This window comes from Phyllobates terribilis, unplaced genomic scaffold (genome assembly GCF_046119375.1).
Source record: "Phyllobates terribilis strain yellow unplaced genomic scaffold, ASM4611937v1 Scaffold_5__5_contigs__length_657084704, whole genome shotgun sequence".
In the NCBI taxonomy this organism is placed as follows: domain Eukaryota; kingdom Metazoa; phylum Chordata; class Amphibia; order Anura; family Dendrobatidae; genus Phyllobates; species Phyllobates terribilis.
Window position 1 is genome coordinate 126535960 of NW_027362765.1, and position 21449 is coordinate 126557408.

The 21449-nt window shown below is 45.6% G+C and overlaps 1 protein-coding gene across 1 annotated transcript in view; it reads right to left on the bottom strand.

Moving 5' to 3' along the window:
* Nucleotides 1-21449, bottom strand: part of NTSR1 (neurotensin receptor 1) — a 216529-nt gene that overhangs the window by 29436 nt on the left and 165644 nt on the right. The gene's annotated exons all lie outside the window — the stretch shown is intronic.

Consider the following 21449-nt stretch of genomic DNA (forward strand, 5'->3'; position numbering starts at 1 on the left):
TCATTTGAATGGGTCTTACCTGTGTCAGTGTCTCCAGTACATGTAGAAACGGACACCACACGTACTCAAAACAATGTCGTCCAAAAGGCACCTTAAAACGAGTTTGCACCCCAAGGCAAACTTTCAGTAAACAGTACAGCTCGCTGAATACTAAATGTAAACAATGTAAAATGTAACATATACACTGTTAAGATTTGCTCTGCTACTCAGTTTGAGCAGTCATCACCTGAATGGAAGAAAGCAAGTTGCATATTAGCGGCTTTGTGATGATAGCTAGAACTGGCTAGCAGAGCCGAATCCTAACAGTGAATATATTACACAGTGTTAGTATTTGGCAATCTGAACTTCTTGCTGAAAGATTCCCCTGGGATGAAAAATCTCATTAAAAGGAATATTCACTTTTGATTATAAATTTACAGTTTACACATAATACAAATCTACAAGGAAAGTAAAGTCACAAACAGCTACTTTATTGCAGATGCCCATCTAGCACTGCATTTGACGTCCTTCGACATTCAGAATCGCAGCAATTTGCCATGGTATAGAGTCTCATATACACTGTGTTCCAAATTATTATGCAAAAAGTGTTTAGGAGTGATAAGGTAAGAATTTTTTTGTTAGTCGGTTAAACTCATTGATGGTGATGTGTGTCAGGGTTCTTTATATCACTGTAAGCAATTGCAGACACCTGTGCTAATTAGTTTGGCAGGTGTGTCCAATGAAAGGCAAGACTACTTAAGAAGGCTGTCCCACATTATTAAGCAGCCTACATTTTCTGCCAAAATGGGAAAGAAAAAGGATGTGTCGGCTGCTGAGAAGCAACAAATTGTGGAGTGTTTAGGTCAAGGCATGACTACAATCAACATTGCCAAGACACTTCATCCTGATCATCGCACAATCAAGAAGTATGTAGCTGATTCACAGTACACACGTGTGCGTGCTGATAAGGGAAAATTGAGGACTGTTTCCTACAGGCAATTACTTAAGGTTAAAAGAGCAGCGGCAAAAAAGCCTTGTCATAGCAGCAGACAAGTTTTTGAAGCAGCTGGTGCCTCCAACGTCCCCCGAACAACAAGATGCAGGGTCCTTCAGAGGTTTACAGCTGTGCGTAAGCCATCCTGTAAACCTCCTCTATCCACTGCACACGAGCAGAAACGGCTCCAGTGGGCCAAACAATACATATAGACTGACTTCAAAACTGTTTTGTTCACCGGTGAGTGCCATGCAACGCTCGATGGTCCAGATGGATGGAGTGGAGGATGGCTGGTTCATGGACACCCCATGCAAACACGGCTACGGCGCCAACAAGGAGGTGGAGTAATGTTTTGGGCTGTAATCATGGGGAGAGAGATTGTCGGCCCCTTTAGGATCCCTGAAGGGGTAAAGATGAACTCCATAATGTATGTGGAGTTTTTCAAACAGCACTTCCTGCCATGGTTCAAGAAGAACCGTGTATTTCACAGCAAGATCATTTTCATGCATGATAATGCACCGTCTCATGCTGCACATAACACATCTGCATCTCTGGCTGCTATGGGCATAAAAGGGGACAAACTTATGGTGTGGCCCCCATGCTCCCCTGACCTCAACCCCATTGAGAACCTCTGGAGCATCATCAAAAGGAGTGTCTATGATGGCGGGAGGCTGTTCACATCTAAGCAACAGCTCTGGGAGGGTATTCTGTCCTCATGCAAAACAATTGAAGCAGAAACCATCCAAAACCTGACAAATTCAATGAATGAGAGAGTTCAGAAGCTCCTTTCGAACAAGGGGTCCTATGTGCAAATGTTACATCACCTAGAATAAAGTTTTGAGTTGAAAACTGTTTGATTTCAGTTTGTAATAACCTGCTAATGCTTATAATTTCAAAAATGACCATTTTTTTGTTCTTTATTCAAATGAAAAGGTTGAAAACTCTGCTGTGCATAATAATTTGGAACATGCATTTTGAGTGCAGTTTGAGTGTTTTATTTTTTTTTAAAATATACTGTTATCATAGGCAGTTTGTACAAAAACCTTTCAATTGTACTCTAATAGTTATTTGACTGGAAAATTACAATGACTGCAATTCATATAGGTAATTTGGGAAAAACTGCGAAAATATTATTTGCATAATAATTTGGAACACAGTGTAGTAACTGATATTCAGCAGGAATATGGACTCTTGTGGACTGGATAGGATTAAGATTTGAGAACTGTAAAGACCAAGAAGGAAAGGAAAATTCACAGTCAATGTCCTAGAAACAAGACTGAACTGTGACTGTATGCACCAAATTCTTCCCCTCCCATCGGCTGTAACACAAATATGGATTATTTGACCATATATTGTTTTTCAGCTGCTGAGTGATCACATATTTGGGCTCATTTTCCCACTGAAGTCTTGACTTTCTGTTGGACAACAATGGCACAAGAACTGGTCGTCTTCCATTATAGCCCATCTGTGCTAAGTACAAAGAGTTGTGTATTTGGACACATTAGTTGGAGCTACAGCGTTGTATCTGGCTGTAATTTGCTTGTCTGAGCACCACATGTTTTGTCAGAACGTTTCGTGACACCCACCATCCATACTGTAGAACAGCAATCCATAGTCTGGTGGTGGAATAAAAACTGAATTCAATATTCAGCTGGTTTTCGAGATTATTACTTTAAACAATTGAAGTGTAAAGATGTTATGTTATACAGGGTAAGGTTTGGTATTGTTCTAAGTGGTATTTCCCATGTTTTAAAAGGGATTCTCTAGAATTTACACATTGGTACTTTGTACAGAGTGTTTAATTTGTGGGGGTCCATCACATTACACCCATGCCAATCAGCTAAATGAAAAAGTTGTTGCTGTGCCTGCTAATGCAGTTTAGAACAACCTATATGAATGGGACAGAGCTGCAGTATCAGGCACAGGCACAATACTTCTCAAAAACACTGTACCCTGTAAGCAATGAAGTTTGGGCGCTTATTCAGCACTTTTGCTCAGCTGATCAAGGGTGCCGGAGGTTGGACTCCCACCGATCAACCAGAAGGCCTTTTCAATGGATATACCATCAATGTCATCGCTTTTAAGGTTGTAAAGTGGTTTTAGGGAGATAAACCTGGAGTAATGCTTTAGTACATATCGGACTAAAAGGGGTTAATCGGCCATGGCAAGTTGATTATGAGCAGCTGAAGAGTTGGGAGAGATGGTTGCTCACCATATCTCCTCCTCTAGGTGTGGTTCACTTAGTAAAATGAGACCTGTTTGTGTCACATATGTGTGTATGGAGGTGTGCAGACCTCCTGGATTGAGTGCCTTTGCTAAAGGACTAAGACGCTGGACTCAGGCGAGCTAACCAGCACTATTATATGGACTTGTTACTTTATGTTTCATTTTGTGCTGGAGAAAGGCTGTATTTAAGTTTTCCTGTGATGCAGTTTATGAAGACTTAAATAAACCAGCCGGACTTTAAATAGAAATGGTTCCTGTGATGGCTCAGATCGCTCCCTAGTGAGTAGCATTGTTACAAGGTGTAATATTTAGGAAATACAGATCGTATGGTGGTTGTAATCCAGCTTTCTCATATTCCTGCATGACCGTGAGTCTGTCCATGCAGTGATACATGCTCATTATATTGCCTCCATTCAGGATACCAGGAAAGCTGGGCTAAGAGTATAATGCTATGGTATAAATATTTCTGTAGCAGTGAATATAGAACTATAACTGGGAGATGTGGCTACAATCCACAAGGATTTCTTGGCACCGTTCAGTAATGAAGGGGCCTACGACTGTCGCCCTCGCTATTTTCCCTCTATTCTTTCAGGCTCCTGGCAGACAGCATATTGCAGCTGTCTGGAAGAAATCAGATTTGGCAGAATAGAGGAGACTCCAGAGATGCTCGCTGCTCTGACCTCGCACCGGTACTTTTTGGACAGGCAGCCAGACGTCCACTGAGAACACTGAGGATATTCTTGCTCTTTTGGGCGCTGATACAACCTTCCTCCTCCTCCTCATACCATTGCCTGTTCTAAATACCATGTATATTTCCTGGTCTCTAATACATTGTTACCAGAAGACAAGAAGTATCTACTTTTATTATAAAATGTTTTACTTCAAAGTTTCTTTAAGGGGGAAATTTCCAATTTATATTATTATTAATAATAATAATAATAATAATAATAATAATAATAATTTATATAGATTACTGAGAAGAATATTTCAAACCCATTGGAAGTCTGTCAGTCAGTGCCATCGCTGTCAGGGAGGTGAGAGACATTACTGCCCATAGTGCTGGTGATCTCCAGTGGACGACGGATGGTGGGGAGGAGAAAGGTTTGGGTTAGATTATCTAGGGAATGGTGAGCCCACCAGTGATTCACTAAGGAGCCCTCTCTTTTAGGCCATGTGCACAAGTTATTTAGTATTTGGCGAATATTTTTTTTACCAGGGGTGGGTTAAAAATGCAGAAGTGCTGCACATGTTTCTATTATACTTTTTCTTGTCAAAAGCAGAAAAGGACACATGCTATATAAACAGGGAGCACCATGAATGAAAAATAATACATTTTAATGGAACAAACAGCAGACAAATTAGAATTAAAAACACTTAAAATTAAAAAAAATTGACACAACTGACAGAAGCCCACAATAAGGCTTCACCCCGCCAAACAAGCAACCATGCAAATCAACCAAATAAAACAGTGACAGGAACTTACAAAGAAGAATATTTGCATGTGTGGTCTGATTAAATAGCAACCTATACTGTAATAAAAGGCAAAAAACCCTGCACTAAATCATGGTTGACAAAAGAAAACGAAGAATAAGTGTTCAACGCGTGTCGCCAAGCACAGTGGCTTCCTCAGGGGCCCAAACGTCAATTATGATGTAGTGCAGGTTTTTTTTTTGCCTTTATTTCTGTTATTCTGGTTAATATGGCTCTCTGCAGGCATTATTTTATGTCAGGCACAAATTAGCAGTTATTTGTAGGCATTGCATCTGATAGATTGCATAGTATCTGCCTTGCAGTGCAATTGGTCTATGGATGTCATTTTGTTTCTACATGCATGCGATTAAATTCAGCTTTATAGTACTTTTCTATATGTTGGACTGTCTGACACATCAATGCATAAATCTATATTGCTATTTATTATATTGGTTTAGCATTGTGAGCCTTCTGTAATGAGCACTTTCACCGAGTGCTAGTACATTATTGCTCTGTTGCTCATACAAATGTCCTTCTTTTTTTGTGGGCAGTGTTCATATTTATTACCTTTTCTACGCACGCCTTCCATAACAGTACAGGTGGCTATTGAATCAGACAACACATGCAAATATTCTACTTTGTATGTTCCTGTCGCTCTTTGTTATATTTGGTTGATTTACATGGTTGCTTGTTTGGCGGGGAGAAGCCTTATTGTGGGCTTCTGTCATTTGGATCTTTTTTTGACTTTTAAGTGTTTTTAATTCTAATTTGTCTGTTGTTTGTTCCAATAAAATGTATTCTTTTTCATTCATGGTGATCCCTGTTTATATAGCATGTGTCCTTTTCTGCTTTTCACATGCTACAGGCTGATCCTTAATATTGGGTGGTGTGGAATAGGTATAGAGGTGTATGACCTGGAAACAGGGGGCATCTTGGTAGCGGGGCATCCTATAATAGGGACATTTCTACAGTATGAAATTTGACCAACACTGGCATCCCGAAAGTGGCCATCACCCAGATATTCCAGATCTCTGAGTCATACAGCAATATGGGACTGGGAACATGCAACTGTACAGATGTACTATAATCATGAAAACCACAAGTGTGGTGTAAAAAACATCTTCACATTATAATGGATGCAGGAGTTTGCCCCAAGGCGTCCTATTCCTGGCACTGACAAGAAGCTTCTGTTCTGCCTTAGGCGAAACTGCTGAAGGAGCCTGAAACGTTCTCTTAACAATAGTTATATGCACAGGACAACAATGTCCGTGGGGTTGAAGGGTCTTAGGCTTTTCAGAAGCATGGTGGAAGGCTATCACTTTGATTTGGGAGTAGGTCATGCAAGTTTGGGACGCCATTAGGTGCAATAATGGAAGCGGCCATGAGTTTATTTTTACTCCGGTGCAACTTTGCCCCTTTCCTCAGACAATTAGAAATCAATGGAAAATATGTGTGTGACCACAATAACTGCAGGTTCCTCATAAAGTACACCCACTACAGTCGTGAATGTTGCTTATCCCTTGATGTTCCTTTTGCCCAAGCATGAAGCATGAACCAAACAATTGAAAAGTGATGTAAGAAATTAGAAAATCATCGCTGCTTCCTTCCAGAAACAGCGCCACTTTTGTCTATGGGTTGTGCCAGGTATTACAGCTTAGCCCCATTGGAGTGAATGATGCTGCTATACAGGCTGTGGACAAGTGTGGACAGTTTCTAGCAAAAAGCAGCCATATTTTTCTAATCTCATAGAATCCCTTTAAATTCCAGTTTGAGCAGTCTGCAACCATTCTGGAATGTTACTAAATTAATTGGTAATTACATGTTGCAAATTCAATTACACTAGTAACATCTTTCCCAGCCTGCGCTTTGTAATCTATAAACTGTAATCTGTAGTTTTCAAACCAAAGAACATCACATAATGTCACTTCTAAATACTATATTATACAGAAAGAGTTAAATTTAAAGGGCCATTACAAGTATAAAAGTGCAATTGGGGCTGCAACAAGTCAGTCACCATAATTATGATGAATGTCCATATTTTTTCAAAATGTTATTTTTAGGTGAAATATTCTCTGAAGAATAATTTCCTAATATATCAATCTAGGGGGTCAGATATTGATTTTTTTTTAAAAAAACAGATGTCCAAAATACCCGCACAGATTTAGTATTAAATCACAACATTATGACTGCCTACCCCGGCCGCTAAGGGGACTTATTGCATGCAGTTCATACATTGAGCTCAATAATAAAATAGAGCTCCCTCTAATGGTGGCAGAAAGCAGAAAGAATTTAAAGGGAACCTATCACCAGAAAAAATGCTATTAACCTGCAAATATGGGATTAATCTGCAGGTTAATAGCACTACTAACTTGCCTGGCGCCTGTACTTAGCCGAATGCTGCGGGGAGAAAATGAACTATATTTCCCCCGGAAGTGTTCGGGCTTCAGTCATGGGGACGGCGTCGGCGCAGGTTCAGTCACCACTCTGAGAATACAGAGCGGCCGCTGTGACCGCACCCCTGGCTACGACTGACACTAGCTCTGCATTGGGACCTGCAGTCAGTCAGTACCGGGGGATCAGTTACAGCTGCCGCTCTGTATTCTGAATATTCTTAAAGCTGTGACTGAACCCGCGCCAACGCTGCCCCTGTGACTAAAACTGAACGCAGCTGGGGAGAATAAAGTTAATTTTCTCCCCGCAGCGTTCTGCTAAGTGCAGGCGCCGGGCACGTCAATAATGCTATTAACCTGAAGATTAGCCCCATATCTTCAGGTTAATAGCATTTTTTCTGGTGACAGGTTCCCTTTAATTATTAAAGGGGGTTTCCAGGATCAAAATATTGATTGGCTGCCACTAGGGGATGCTGCACTGTCACTAGGTGGTAGCACTGCAGGTTCTACAATGATCACATCCCTCCATTTTACTGCACCAGTCTACTTTGTAGAGGTTGTCCAGGGTATTGCACTGTTGTCCCTCTAAAGCAGGGATGTCAAACTTAAACACTCAGAGGGCCAAAATGAAATACTTGGATAAACTCTCGGGCCAACCAGTATACAGTATAATGGGCCCCACATAGTCCTCCATACAGAATAATGGGCCCCATATAGTCCTCCATACAGAATAATGGGCTCACATAGTCCTCCATTCAGAATAATGGGCCCCACATAGTCATCTGTAGCGCCCCGAGGTTTCGGTTGCTACAGGGGTATTGCACCTCAACTAGAGGTGTGATATTCCACTCCCAGGTAAGGATGGAGTATGGACCAGGGCTCAGTTAGCTGCATACACACACTCACCCCATTTCTGGGGGACAGCTCGACGGTGCTCCCATTTTATGCAGGCACAACTGACCATGTCCCTGGCTGGAGTGGGGAGGGGGGAGAGAACCCAGTGATGTAGGAGCAGAAGGGGACGGTTTCTGGAGCATAGGAAGGAGCTGATTGGGTGCAGGTCACCTGAGCTCAGACACAGAGAAGCAGATAAAAGGTGGGAGCCATCTTTAGAGTTCGTTCAGTCAGAGCAGAAGGGAGAGAGCTGACAGGGAGCCGAGGCTCAGCCTGAGCTCAGCTCCACGAGGCAGGCCTAGAGAGAAGGCGGGGCCAGAGAAGAGACAGAGGAGTAGAAGGGCTCCAGAAACAAGAAGGCAGAAGGGACCCTAAGAGAGCAGAGCGGACAGCAACCGTTGCAAACCCGCGTTATATCGGGTGAAGGGTCAGGCTGTGGAAGGGTACCGGATTCCCAAGTTGGTGGAGGTAAATTATCCCTCAGCCAAGAACCGGAGGTCATGATCATTTATTGGTGCGACCCCCTGCCAAATCTGCTAGGAAGGCACCATATAGGATAGCGGGAAGCGGAGGCCAACGCTTACCCAACACGGTCCGCGGTAGCTGGACAGAAGTTTGGTCACTGGTGGGGCACGAGAGGCCAGAGAAAGGACAGAAGGGGGTCCTGTGCCATACTCCTGAATTGCCTGGGGGTTGACCGAGCTCCTCACCTGGTGGACACGGCACTGCTTGGGCAGTCATTGCTGACAGAAGTGACATGGATAACAACTGTGAGTAAAAACCCTGGACTGCACCATTGGACTCAGTGTGATCTTTGCTGCGCCTGCACCATCACCCCCAGCATCCACCTACACTGCCCTGAGGCTACACTCTTCCCGTGGGGAGTTATCCTACCCCTGTGCTGCACACCAACACCAGCCTCAGTGGTCTGCCTTGCAGCGGCAGTTATCCCTGAAAGCAATCCACGGATGGCGTAGTCGGACATTTAAAGCACTGATTGATAGACTGCCACAACTTGGTCTGACCACCCTGAGCCACGGGATCGGGTTGCCACTACTACCCCCAGCATCGTACAGAAGCCCGGTTCCAGGTAGCCCACGGCCCAGGGGGCGAGTCAGCTTTGGCGTAGTCGGCAGGATTGTGACCAACCCGCCACAAACGGGTATTGCGTGCCTGAAAAGAGACTGTTTCACTGTATTGAAAATGGCGCCCGCCCCGGCAGAACGGACGCCATAATGTGCGCACCAAAAGATAACAGGAAGCCACCCCCCATCGTGGGCCAGGTCCCAGAATGGCACCAAAGAAGGAGCCCACCCCCAACAGCCATGAGTGCGGCTGTAGAGATGTCCATCAAGGTGGGGGGCTGCCCCTGAGAGTGATTGTCAGCAGATTGCCCCAGGACCACCCCCAACAGGGGCGGAAAGAGAAGAAAACCGAGGGGCAGGGTGTGGTTTGGATCAGTCTCGCCAGATCACACCCGGAGATGGAGAGGAGCATCAACTCCAGCACCCTGGCAAGCGGCCTGCTGCAGGCCGAGGCGACCCCGTACAGCCTTACGGAGCTGATGGCTCAGCTCCCAGCAGAAGACCCTGAGTTCCTGCGGACTGCGCTGGAGGAGTTGGACCGGAGGATGGTCCGGGCGCAGAGGGAAGTCATCGCCGAATGGAGGGAGGAGATGGCCCGGCAGGTCGCGACCCGGCAGCAAGAGACGCTGCCAACACCCGGCAGTGCACCTGCCCCCGATGACAGAGAGAGGAGATCGGAGGACGAGAACAGCGCTGCCGCGGAGGCAGGTAAGGAAGACACCCCTGCCCCGGGTCCTGACACCAAAGGCTTACCCCTGGATCCCGCCGTGGAGCCAGAAGTCCCGGGAGCCGCTGCAGCTTCCACGCTCCCGCCGCCGGTACGTAGGCCCAAAGCCGCGAACACCACCGCTGAACCACGCCCCACATCGTGACCCCTGACCCCGGAGGCGGTCGGAAGCGGGCCGGTCGCAAGGCCTGGCCTTCCCAGGCGCCTCCCAACCGCGTGCGCCCCCGGTCCTGAAGCCACCACCCCTTGGGACTGACCTGTACAGCCAGCTCGCCGGACCCGATGGAGAGCCGGTCCCTGTACCCGAGGGATGGGTTCACCCCAGTCAGCGGAAAAACCTGTCCGCAGAGGTCGAGGCCCCGCTTGCTCTGCTCTTGCCCCAACCACAGCCAGTCGCCGTCTCTCAGCTCCTGGAGGAAGAGGTCCAGATAGGATGGGACCAGACCGGGGAGGATGTGATGGGGTTTGCACAGGAGACGCGGACGGCTGCAGTCCGCAGGCAAGAGATCTGTGAGCAGCTTGCAAAGGAGGAGCGGGCGCGGCGCCGGAAGAGGGAGCAGCTGCAGGCCCGGAGCGCGGAGGAGAAGACGAGGACTCGTTAAAGCCCCCACGCAGCACGCGGCCTTAAAACAGCTGGGACCATGGTGAAGTTCCACCAGGAGAAAGGGTGGGGGTTTATCCGGGACTCTGCCACAGCCACAGACCTCCATGTCGACAGGAGGGATGTGGAGGGTCACCTGCCAGCGGGTCACCCGAAGCGGGAGTTGTTCCCGGGGGATCGGGTAATATACACCCGACATCGAGGCCTAAAAGGGTGGTACGCCCTTAACATCCAGAGGGTGGAGGAGGAACAGTACCAGGAGCATTGCTACCCGAAGGACCTGGACGGGTCTGAAGAATACGAGGAGGAAGAAGGTGCGCAAGGAGGACACCGCTACTAAGGAGCGGCAGCGTACACATGTATATAGTTACCCGTCAGGGTAAAGAGACTGTTGCCTGTATGTCGTTTGAATAACCGGCTGAGGACTGGGAGCAGCCAACTTAGTGAACTATCCGGCCGAGGACTGGGAGCGGTCAACTTTGTATATATTTGCACTTCTTAAAGTGCCCCCTACTGGTTTTATAAGGAAACTACAACAACTGACCTCAGAACAAAAACCCGTTAGAGGTGGCTGAAGGTGAGGTCCAGCAGCTGGATCAGCTATGCCCTGCAGCCACCCCAGGGCCTACGTTGAGGGTTTACGAACGGGTCCCTCGTGTTTCTGTTCATGAGTTCGCACTTAATAGAAAGATGGACACCTGGTCGCAAAGCGCGCTGTGACCAGTTAATAAAAGTTTTACATGAAGAATGTTTATAAGAAAAATGTTTTATAATATTGCTGAAAGAGAAAATGTGTGGCAGTAACGTTAAAAAAAACAACAACAAAAAAAAAACTTTAATTCTGCATGTCTTGTAAATCAAATGTTTTTACTCTTTTCCAGCCCGAGGATGTGCTGTGGTTTACCAGGGGGGAATGTAGCGCCCCAAGGGTTTGGTTGCTACAGGGGTATTGCACCTTAACTAGAGGTGTGATATTCCACTCCCAGGTAAGGATGGAGTATGGACCAGGGCTCAGTTAGCTGCATACACACACTCACCCCGTTTCCGGGGGAAAGCTCGACGGTGCTCCCATTTTATGCAGGCACAACTGACCATGTCCCTGGCTGGAGTGGGGAGGGGGGAGAGAACCCAGTGATGTAGGAGCAGAAGGGGACGGTTTCTGGAGCATAGGAAGGAGCTGATTGGGTGCAGGTCACCTGAGCTCAGACACAGAGAAGCAGATAAAAGGTGGGAGCCATCTTTAGAGTTCGTTCAGTCAGAGCAGAAGGGAGAGAGCTGACAGGGAGCCGAGGCTCAGCCTGAGCTCAGCTCCACGAGGCAGGCCTAGAGAGAAGGCCGGGGCCAGAGAAGAGACAGAGGAGTAGAAGGGCTCCAGAAACAAGAAGGCAGAAGGGACCCTAAGAGAGCAGAACAGACAGCAACCGTTGCAAACCCGCGTTATATCGGGTGAAGGGTCAGGCTGTGGAAGGGTACCGGATTCCCAAGTTGGTGGAGGTAAATTATCCCTCAGCCAAGAACCGGAAGTCGTGATCATTTATTGGTGCGACCCCCCGCCAAACCTGCTAGGAAGGCACCATATAGGATAGCGGGAAGCGGAGGCCAACGCTTATGACTCGGCCCCTGGGCCGCGTGGGGAACCCGGAGCCGGGCCTCTGGTGGGATGCTGGGGGTGGTAGTCTCAGTGTGGCGGCGACCCGGTCCATGGCTCAGGGTGGTCAGACCAGTGGCAGTCTTAGTGTAATAACAAATGTCAGACTACGCCACCCGTGGATTGCGGTCAGTGGGAACCGCCGCTGAGCTGCAGGCCGCTGAGGCTGATGTTGTAAGCGCAGCCAAGTATGGGATAACTCCCCACGGGAGGAGTATTGCCTCAGGGCAGCTAGTGTGGATGATGGGAGTGATGGTGTGAGGATCCCAGTAATGATGGTGCTGGTGCGGCGATGAAACACAGAGATGTGGGGTTGCAGTTTCCAATGCTCTACTCACTTTTGTTATTCGTGTCAATCCTGCAGGCGATGACTGCCCAAGCCGTGCTGCGTCCACCAGGCAGGGGACTCGACCAACTCCCAGGCAATTCCAGAGCGTGGCACAGGGCTCCCTTCTCTTCCCTTCTCTGGCAGTCCTCACCAGTGACCCACCTCTGTCCAGCTTCCTCGGGCCTTCTATTGGCGAAACCTATCTCCGGTTTCCCTGACCCTATATGGTATGCTTTCCTGGTGGATGTAGTGAGGGGTCGCACCAAGATGTGGTCACAACCTCCGGTCTTTTGCTGAGGAATCTGTTGCCTCCACCAATTTGGGTCCCGGTACCCTGCTCTGCCAACCCTTCACCCGCAATCTCCTGGGCCTTTGGGGTTACCTCTGTCCTCGTGTCTCTGGGCCTTTCTTGATGTTCTTGTTCCTTTCTTACTTTCCTTTCTGTTCCTTCTTCTCTCTCTCTCTCTCAGGCCCCGGCCTCCTGACAAGGCCTGCCTGGGGAGCAGAGCCCATGCAGCAGCTCTGCTCCTTGTCACTCCTCCTCAGACTGCACTCCTCTCTGAACTCACACTGTCCTAAGATGGTGCCCACCTTTTATACCTCCCTCTAGCACCCGAGCCCAGGTGACTAGCAACCAATGGGCTCCTACCTATGCCCAGAGACCCACCCCTATCTGCTCCTACACCACTGGGTTTTCCTCCCCCTCCCCACTCCAGCCAGGGACAGAAGCTGTCATGCCTGCACTTCTGTGGGAGCACCGTTGAGCTGTCCCTCGGAAATGGGGTGTGTGTGGTGCATACAGCCTAACGAGCCCTAGTCCACACACCATCCTTACCCAGGAGTGGAATATCACACCTCTGGTTTGAGGTGCAATACCCCTGTAGCAGCCGAGCCCTCGGGGTGCTACACTTGCCCGATACGCGGTAGCTGGACAGAAGTTTGGTCACTGGTGGGGCACGAGAGGCCAGAGAAAGGACAGAAGGGGGTCCTGTGCCATACTCCTGAATTGCCTGGGGGTTGACCGAGCTCCTCACCTGGTGGACGCGGCACGGCTTGGGCAGTCATTGCTGACAGAAGTGACATGGATAACAACTGTGAGTAAAAACCCTGGACTGCACCATTGGACTCAGTGTGATCTTTGCTGTGCCTGCACCATCACCCCCAGCATCCACCTACACTGCCCTGAGGCTACACTCTTCCCGTGGGGAGTTATCCTACCCCTGTGCTGCACACCAAAACCAGCCTCAGCGGTCTGCCTTGCAGCGGCGGTTATCCCTGACCGCAATCCACGGATGGCGTAGTCGGACATTTAAAGAACTGATTGATAGACTGCCACAACTTGGTCTGACCACCCTGAGCCACGGGATCGGGTTGCCACTACTACCCCCAGCATCGTACAGAAGCCCGGTTGCGGGTACCCCACGGCCCAAGGGGTGAGTCACAGCCATACAGTATAATGGGCCCCACATAGTCCTCTATGCAGTATAATGGGCTCACATAGTCCTCCATACAGAATCATGGGCCCAACATCGTCCTCCATACAGAATAATGGGCCCCACATAGTCCTCCATACAGGATAATGAGCCCCACAAAGTCCTCCATACAGAATAATGGCCCCACATAGTCCTTCATACAGAATAATGGGCCCCACATAGTCCTCCATACAGAATAATGGGCCCCATATAGTCCTCCATACAGAATAATGGCCCACATAGTCCTCCATTCAGTATAATGGGCCCAACATAGTCCTCCATACGGAATAATGCCCCCACATAGACCTCCATACAGAATAATGGCCCCACATAGTCCTCCATACAGAATAATGGGCCCCACATAGTCCTCCATACAGAATAATGGGCCACATAGTCCTCTATACAGTATAATGGGCCCAACATAGTCCTCCATACGGAATAATGCTCCCACATAGACCTCCATACAGTATAATGGGCCCACATAGTCCTCCATACAGAATAATGGGCTCACTTAGTGCTCCATACAGAATAATGGGCCCCACATAGTCCTCCATACAGAATAATGGGCCTCACATAGTCCTCCATACAGAATAATGGGCCCACATAGTCCTCCATACAGAATAAATGCTCCCACATAGTCCTTCATACAGAATAATGGGCCCACATAGTCCTCCATACAGTATAATGGGCCCAACATAGTCCTCCATACGGAATAATGTCCCCACATAGACCTCCATACAGTATAATGGGCCCCACATAGTCCTCCATATGGAATAATGGGTCCCCCATAGGGGTGGCGGTCATGGTGTCATGGGCCAAATATAACCACCCTGCAGTCCAGATTTGGTCCACGGGCCGGAGTTTGATGCGTATGTTCTAAAGTAAGTAGGACATGGTTCCAATAGTCTGCACCTCAACTAAGAAGATGCATGCAGGTAGATAGAGGTAAGTGGAGAGTAAACACTGATGAGGCTGTAGACAGTGCAGGGGTTGCCAAGAGGTAGACACCCACCGATCTGATATTCATGGCCCATCCTAAGGATAAGTCATCAATATACTGATCTTGGAAATCTTGGTGCTCTGTATCAGATAAACAGATATATAAAGAAAAGAATATGCACAAAATGTTTTTCTGGTTTAGATAAAAAACAAATATAATGGCTTTGACTAAAATGCATGCAAAACAAGGTAAGTGACTAGTAAAAGGACATTGTAATTTCTCAGCTCTGCTACATCTTCAGAGAGTCAGTGACCCATTTAAGCCAACAGACTGTCTACTTGATTGCTTAGACTTGAACAAAGCTTGAATACCAATTGGTTGCTATGAGTTCTTGCATCCAAATGAAAATGAAGCTGAGCTCCATGGTGTATTCTAAAAATGTATCTATCTATCTATCTATCTATCTATCTATCTATCTATCTATCTATCTATTCTGTTTTTCTCTGTCCTATCACATGGATGAACTAGCTTCCAACTGGTATTCAACCTTTTTGAAGCCTATATACAGGTGCATCTCGCAAAATTAGAATATCATCAAAATGTTAATTTCTTTCAGTTCTTCAGTACAAAAAGTGAAACTCATATATTATATAGAGTCATTACAGACAGAGTGATCTATTTCAAGTGTTTATTTCTGTTAATGTTGATGATTATGGCTTACAGCCAATGAAAGCACAAAAGTCATTATCTCAGTAAATTAGAATACTTTATAACAACAGCTTGAAAAATTATTTTAAAATCTGAAATGTTGGCCTATTGAAATGTATATTCAGTAAATGCACTCAATACTTGGTCGGGGCTCCTTTTGCATCAATTACTGCATCAATGTGGCGTGGTATGGAGGCGATCAGCCTGTGGCACTGCTGAGGTGTTATGGAAGCCCAGGTTGCTTTGATAGCAGCCTTCAGCTCGTCTGCATTGTTGGCTCTGGTGTCTCTCATCTTCCTCTTGACAATACCCCATAGATTCTCTATGGGGTTAAGGTCAGGCGAGTTTGCTGGCCAATCAAGCACAGTGATACTGTTGTTTTTAAACCAGGTTTTTGTACTTTTGGCAGTGTGGACAGGTGCCAAGTCCTGCTGGAGAATGAAATTTCCATCTCCAAAAAGCTTGTTGGCAGAGGGAAGCATGAAGTGCTCTAAAATTTCCTGGAAGACGGCTGTACTGACTTTGGTCTTGATAAAACACAGTGGACCTACACCAGCAGATGACATGGCTCCCCAAACCATCACTGATTGTGGAGACTTCACACTAGACCTCAAGCAGCTTGGATTGTGTGCCTCTCCACTCTTCCTCCAGACTCTGGAACATTGATTTCCAAATGAAAATTGTAACTCTGGGACCTTGTGGAGTGTGTCAATGACTGCCTTCTGGACATCTGTCAAGTCAGCAGTCTTCCCCATCATTGAAACTACTGAAACAGACTAAGGGACCCTTTTCAACGCTTGGGAAGCCTTAGCAGATGTTTTTTGTTAATTATTCTAATTTGCTGAGATAATGACTTATGTGTTTTCATTGGCTGTAAGCCATAATCATCAACATTAACAGAAATAAACACTTGAAATAGATCACTGTTTGTAATGACTCTATATAATATATGAGTTTCACTTTTTGTATTGAAGAACTGAAATAAATTAACTTTTTGATGATATTCTAATTTAGTGAGATGCGCCTGTATTATCTAATCAAGAAGGCAGTCTGTTATCTCCAATGGCTCCTTGACCCCATACAATTTAAGCAGAGCTGAAACAGGGTCAAAGAGAAGTGCCAAGTGGCATAATCATTTCATGTAAAGTAAACCAGAAATATGACACATAGGGGTTAGTTAGCACCTCTGGGCAAAAAAACAACTGTTAGATCTCGGTTAGAGCAGCACACCTTACAGGGTTGTGGTAGAATAGGCACAACACCATGGTAGGCATAAAACTGGGTATGAACGCTGCCGATGTCCTTATTTCTTAGCATACCGTGACTAAGGACAGTTCTAACACGTCGGATTTTACCTTGATGCAATATTTTTAATGTAACTGGAACCTTTTAAGGTGCACTAATAAATTGGTGAAGTTTCATATCCAAATGGCTGGATACCTTTGTTTGCTTTGTCTGCATCTTAATCCAAGCAAGGGCTTTTACTTTCCGTGCTGAGCATTTCAGGATACATCACAGCCAATCTACAGGAACTGGTGAACTTTTAACTTTATGCTTTTCCCTATTTCTTAGCCAAGTCTCCCAAGCCAAGCTGGGAAGTAGTAATATGGTAAAACAGGTGATTGGACACCCCAAATTACGTAGAAATAAGTAGGGCGCAAATGCAGTAATAATCCAGTGGAAACCATATTGGTACAGATGAAGGGATCATTTATTCAGTGGGCCTCTGCATACAACGCGTTTCATGGCTCGCGGGGTCCGTTATTTATTAAAAGAGAGAGACTACTTGATAAAGGAGGCCTGAAACGCGTTGTAGATGGAGACTCATTCAATAAAGGATCTTCTTCATCTGTACCAATGCAGATTCCACTGGATTATTACTGGATTTGTGCCCTACTTATGTCCACATAATTTGGGGTGTCCAATCACTCATTCCAGTTTTCCAAGTGGCATAATCGGCTCTGCAATATCATTGGCATATTAATAAAAGCAACAAAGCAAACTTTAGGCTCCATATACATTGTGACATAATGTGACTGGATGCCCTGTACATTGTGGCATTAGGTGGCTATTAGCCTCTACAGAAGATAATGATGAGGTGTACGGATTATATGATGAGATAAAACCGCCAACGTATCCGCCAGCGCAGCGTGAAAGATTCACAAATCCTGCTTGACCTATTAAATCAATAAAGCTGGAGAGAATTTGTCAGAGATGCTTCCTAAGAAGTCTCCCATCCTAAGTAAATCTGAAGAAATGAGAAGGGCACTGGCTGCCGGGTGTGAGGGCGACGTCTCTATTGTGCGGAGAATAGAAGAGTTTGCAGATTCGCTTTACCCACAGTTCCTCTCCAACAAGCTGCTAAGTGGCTTGTCTTAAGATGTAGTAAATCCTGTCTCAGGAACCCTGGGATGAGATTAAAGGAAATTTTAGATAGAGAATAAAAAATGGAAGGCGACAAAGCTTAATTACTGCAAGTGGTGGACCAGATAAGAGGCATGTAATCCTAATGACCAGGGTGCTGGGTTGAGTAGCACTGAACAGCATTGAGCCCTGGTGTAGGCATCTAGGCTCACAATAACCTCACATCAGCAAATAGTTAAACATTTCATCATGAAAACACAAATGTCATCAGGATTAATCCATTGAGACCTGGTCAGAACATCTCCAAAAGTTTTCTAACGTCAAATGGTGACAAGATCATGGGCACCTGAGGCTTACTCATTCATATGGGGAGTAAAGACTAGCCCATCTGGTTCAATCTCACATAAGATCTACTGTACTATGAATTGCTCAAAAAGTTCCTGCTGGCTATAATAGTAAGGTATAAAATCACACAAAGCATGGCAGCTTGCTGTTCTATATAGGGCTGTATAGCAACAGACTAGTAAAAGTGCCCATGCTGACGGACTTCCACCATCGAAGTGCCTACTCTGGGCACATGAAAAGCCATAGTACCTAATGGAAGTGAAATCTTTCACCAGGATAATGAGCAGAATGGTTGGAGGAACATGATAAAGTGTTCAACATGATGATTTAGCTCCTAAATTTCCCAGATCTCAACCCAATCGAGCATCTATGGGATGTGCTGGAAAAGTCCAATCCATTGAGGTTGCACCTCATAACTTACATACAAGACATAAAACGCACCTGTCACTTCAAGTTATTTTTCAGAATAAGCTGTTGTGTGTGTACACGAGGAAGAACACTACCTCTGGCTATTATATCACCTATTCACCAGTTTTCCCCTTTGAAAGGCTTTATCTCTATTGTTCAGTCGTCTCTGAGCTGGTGGGTGTAGACTGTCTGCTATGATGTCTCCCATACACACTACATACAGACATAAGAAATTGTTGCTCTCCAGACTGTGCGTATCACATGTACAGAGCATCAGCAGCAGCATGGAGGATCTTATACAGCAGTACTGAGCAGTGTAGCTGTGAATCCACCTCTGGGGTGAGATAAAACACTAGAAAATGCAGCACTGTTTCTGTGTATCTGTCTTTTTGCATCTGAGTAAAATTACAACGTCAACTGCTATGGGACCAGACTTCTTCTCTGCATACAGTGTTTCTATCTCAGTTGCTTATGAATGCCACCAATAGTGGTAACCCACTGCATACAAATGTATACAGCTCCCATTGAGTTCAATACCAGCTGTATGAACCATTTGCAAATAGCTCCCTCTTGTGGTGGTAGCCACAATGATATAATTTATCAAGCTCTCCACAATACAAAAATTGTATGTAGAGAGTGATTTTAGTGGACATCTCTGCTCTGCCCCTGGTAATTTTACTCTCTGCATCTCATTTCTGCTCATGAATTGCAACATTGATTTGTTTTATGACTGTGTAGGTTACTAGGCTGGGATTTAAATGGCCTCATGTTATTTGTTATGGTAATTTCCAGACCTCCACTATAAGTGTTCCCGTGTGTCTTGCTTCTGTTTTATACTCAAGTCAATTTCTCTCCTCTTTTATTAAATCTATTAGTAAAAAAAATAATTACGTCTATTAAAAAGATCTTGTGATAACAGATGCAGACAAAACTGAACTAGAACTTCACAAGCTTCTATACTGTATAAGGACAACACAGCATAAATATGGATAACCCCACTCCATAAAGAGTGTCTTTCGCCCTGGAGATCTCAGGCACTTCCATGCGTTACACGAACAGCTTATTGATTTTAGTAGGAGATGTGCAATACTTCATTTCTCCTGTGGGGGTGCTGTAGATGAATGAAACAGATAATTCCAGACTCTCCTACATATAAGGGCTTGCTCGCATTGGCGTATAATACGGAGGAGTGTAATGCGAGAAAATCTCGCACGGACCCCAGTGTTATTTAATGAGGCAGAGCAGATCTGTGATTTTTTTTCTCATGCCGATTCGGCCACATATCTCGCACGGCGTGCACCCATGCAACTGAATGGGTGCGTTCAAAGCATTGGACTGCACTCGGATGTCATATGAGTGCAGTCCAATATACACTGAGACAGGAAATGGAGTAGATGGAGAGATTAAAACCGTTCAGACATCATTGGCACCAAAATTACCATATACCAGTGTAATCACTGCTAACAACGGAATTTTCCCATAGGTTGTGCTGCTGTATTCTGCTACTAGAATATATTCACCTGTGGAAACCTTACATAAAGCTGTCATTAGAATAAACGCTAGCCGTTTACTTTGCAACATGTTTTGCTTCCCTTTTACCTTTTTTCAGGCAAATGATGAGTACAAGCTTCTTTCAGAGGATCCTAAAATTCCTAAATACACAGGTCAGGGGTAGGGAGTGAAGTAAACCAGGTTTAAAAAAGTTACATTGTGATGCATTTTGAGTCCTTCTTAATCTAGGCATACTAGTCCAAGTTTGGCATCTCCTGGTTCCACCAAATCCCAGTTAGGACAGAGACTGTATGACTTTTCAAGGGGCAAGTATAAAGTGATCCATTCCCTGTAGTGCTGATTCATTCCCTACAGTGCAGATTCATTCCCTATAGTGCAGATCCATTCCCTATAGTGCAGATCTATTCCCTGTAGTGTATATCCATTCCCAGTAGTGCAGATCTATTCCCTATAGTGCAGATCATCCATTCCTTATAGTGAAGATCATCTATTACCTGTGGTGCAGATCCATTCCCTATAGTGCAGATCCATTTCCTATAGTGCAGATCCATTTCCTATAGTGCAGATCATCTATTCCCTATAGTGCAGATCCATTCCCTATAGTGCAGATTCATTCCCTATAGCGCAGATCATCCATTTCCTATAGTGTAGATCTATTCCCTATAGTGCAGATCCATTCTCTATAGTGCAGATCCATTCTCTAGAGTGCAGATCCATTCCCTGTAGCGCACATCATCCATTCCCTATAGTGCACATCATCCATTCCTTATAGTGCAGATCATCCATTCCCTATAGTGCAGTTCCATTCCCTACAGTGTAGATCCATTTCGAGGGGCAGCACTTCTATTTATTTGCAATCTGCTTTATGCGCTCTTCTTGACTACTTGCTACAGGGGCCAAGGCAGACTTTCTTCTCAGAATCACTCTGTTCTTTTAATGATTCCACTGCCAGCGATGTAGACAGTGTCCTGTGTGGCATGACTTTATAAGTGCCCACAAGAGATCAGAGACAGGGTGATTGAAAACTCTCTACTGTTCTATGGGAGATATGTGAAGAGTAGAAACTTTCTACCAACTGGCTAGAGAAAAAAATGTTCAAAGAATTAAAAGTCTTAGACAAGAAAAAAGCAGGATGCCCGCTGCGTCTTTTAAAGGGCAACCATAAGAGAGAATCATTGCTTTCCAATAGACAAGAATGGATGGAAAGGAGCAGGTTCTGCCTTGCGCTTTCATTGGAATTAGAAAATACCAATCCTTCAAATGACATTTCCCGAGGGCACTGTATGGAAATTAACTATTTCTCAGCCATCTACTGTTCTACTAAAAAGGTCAATTCCAGTCAAAACAGCAACGGTGCA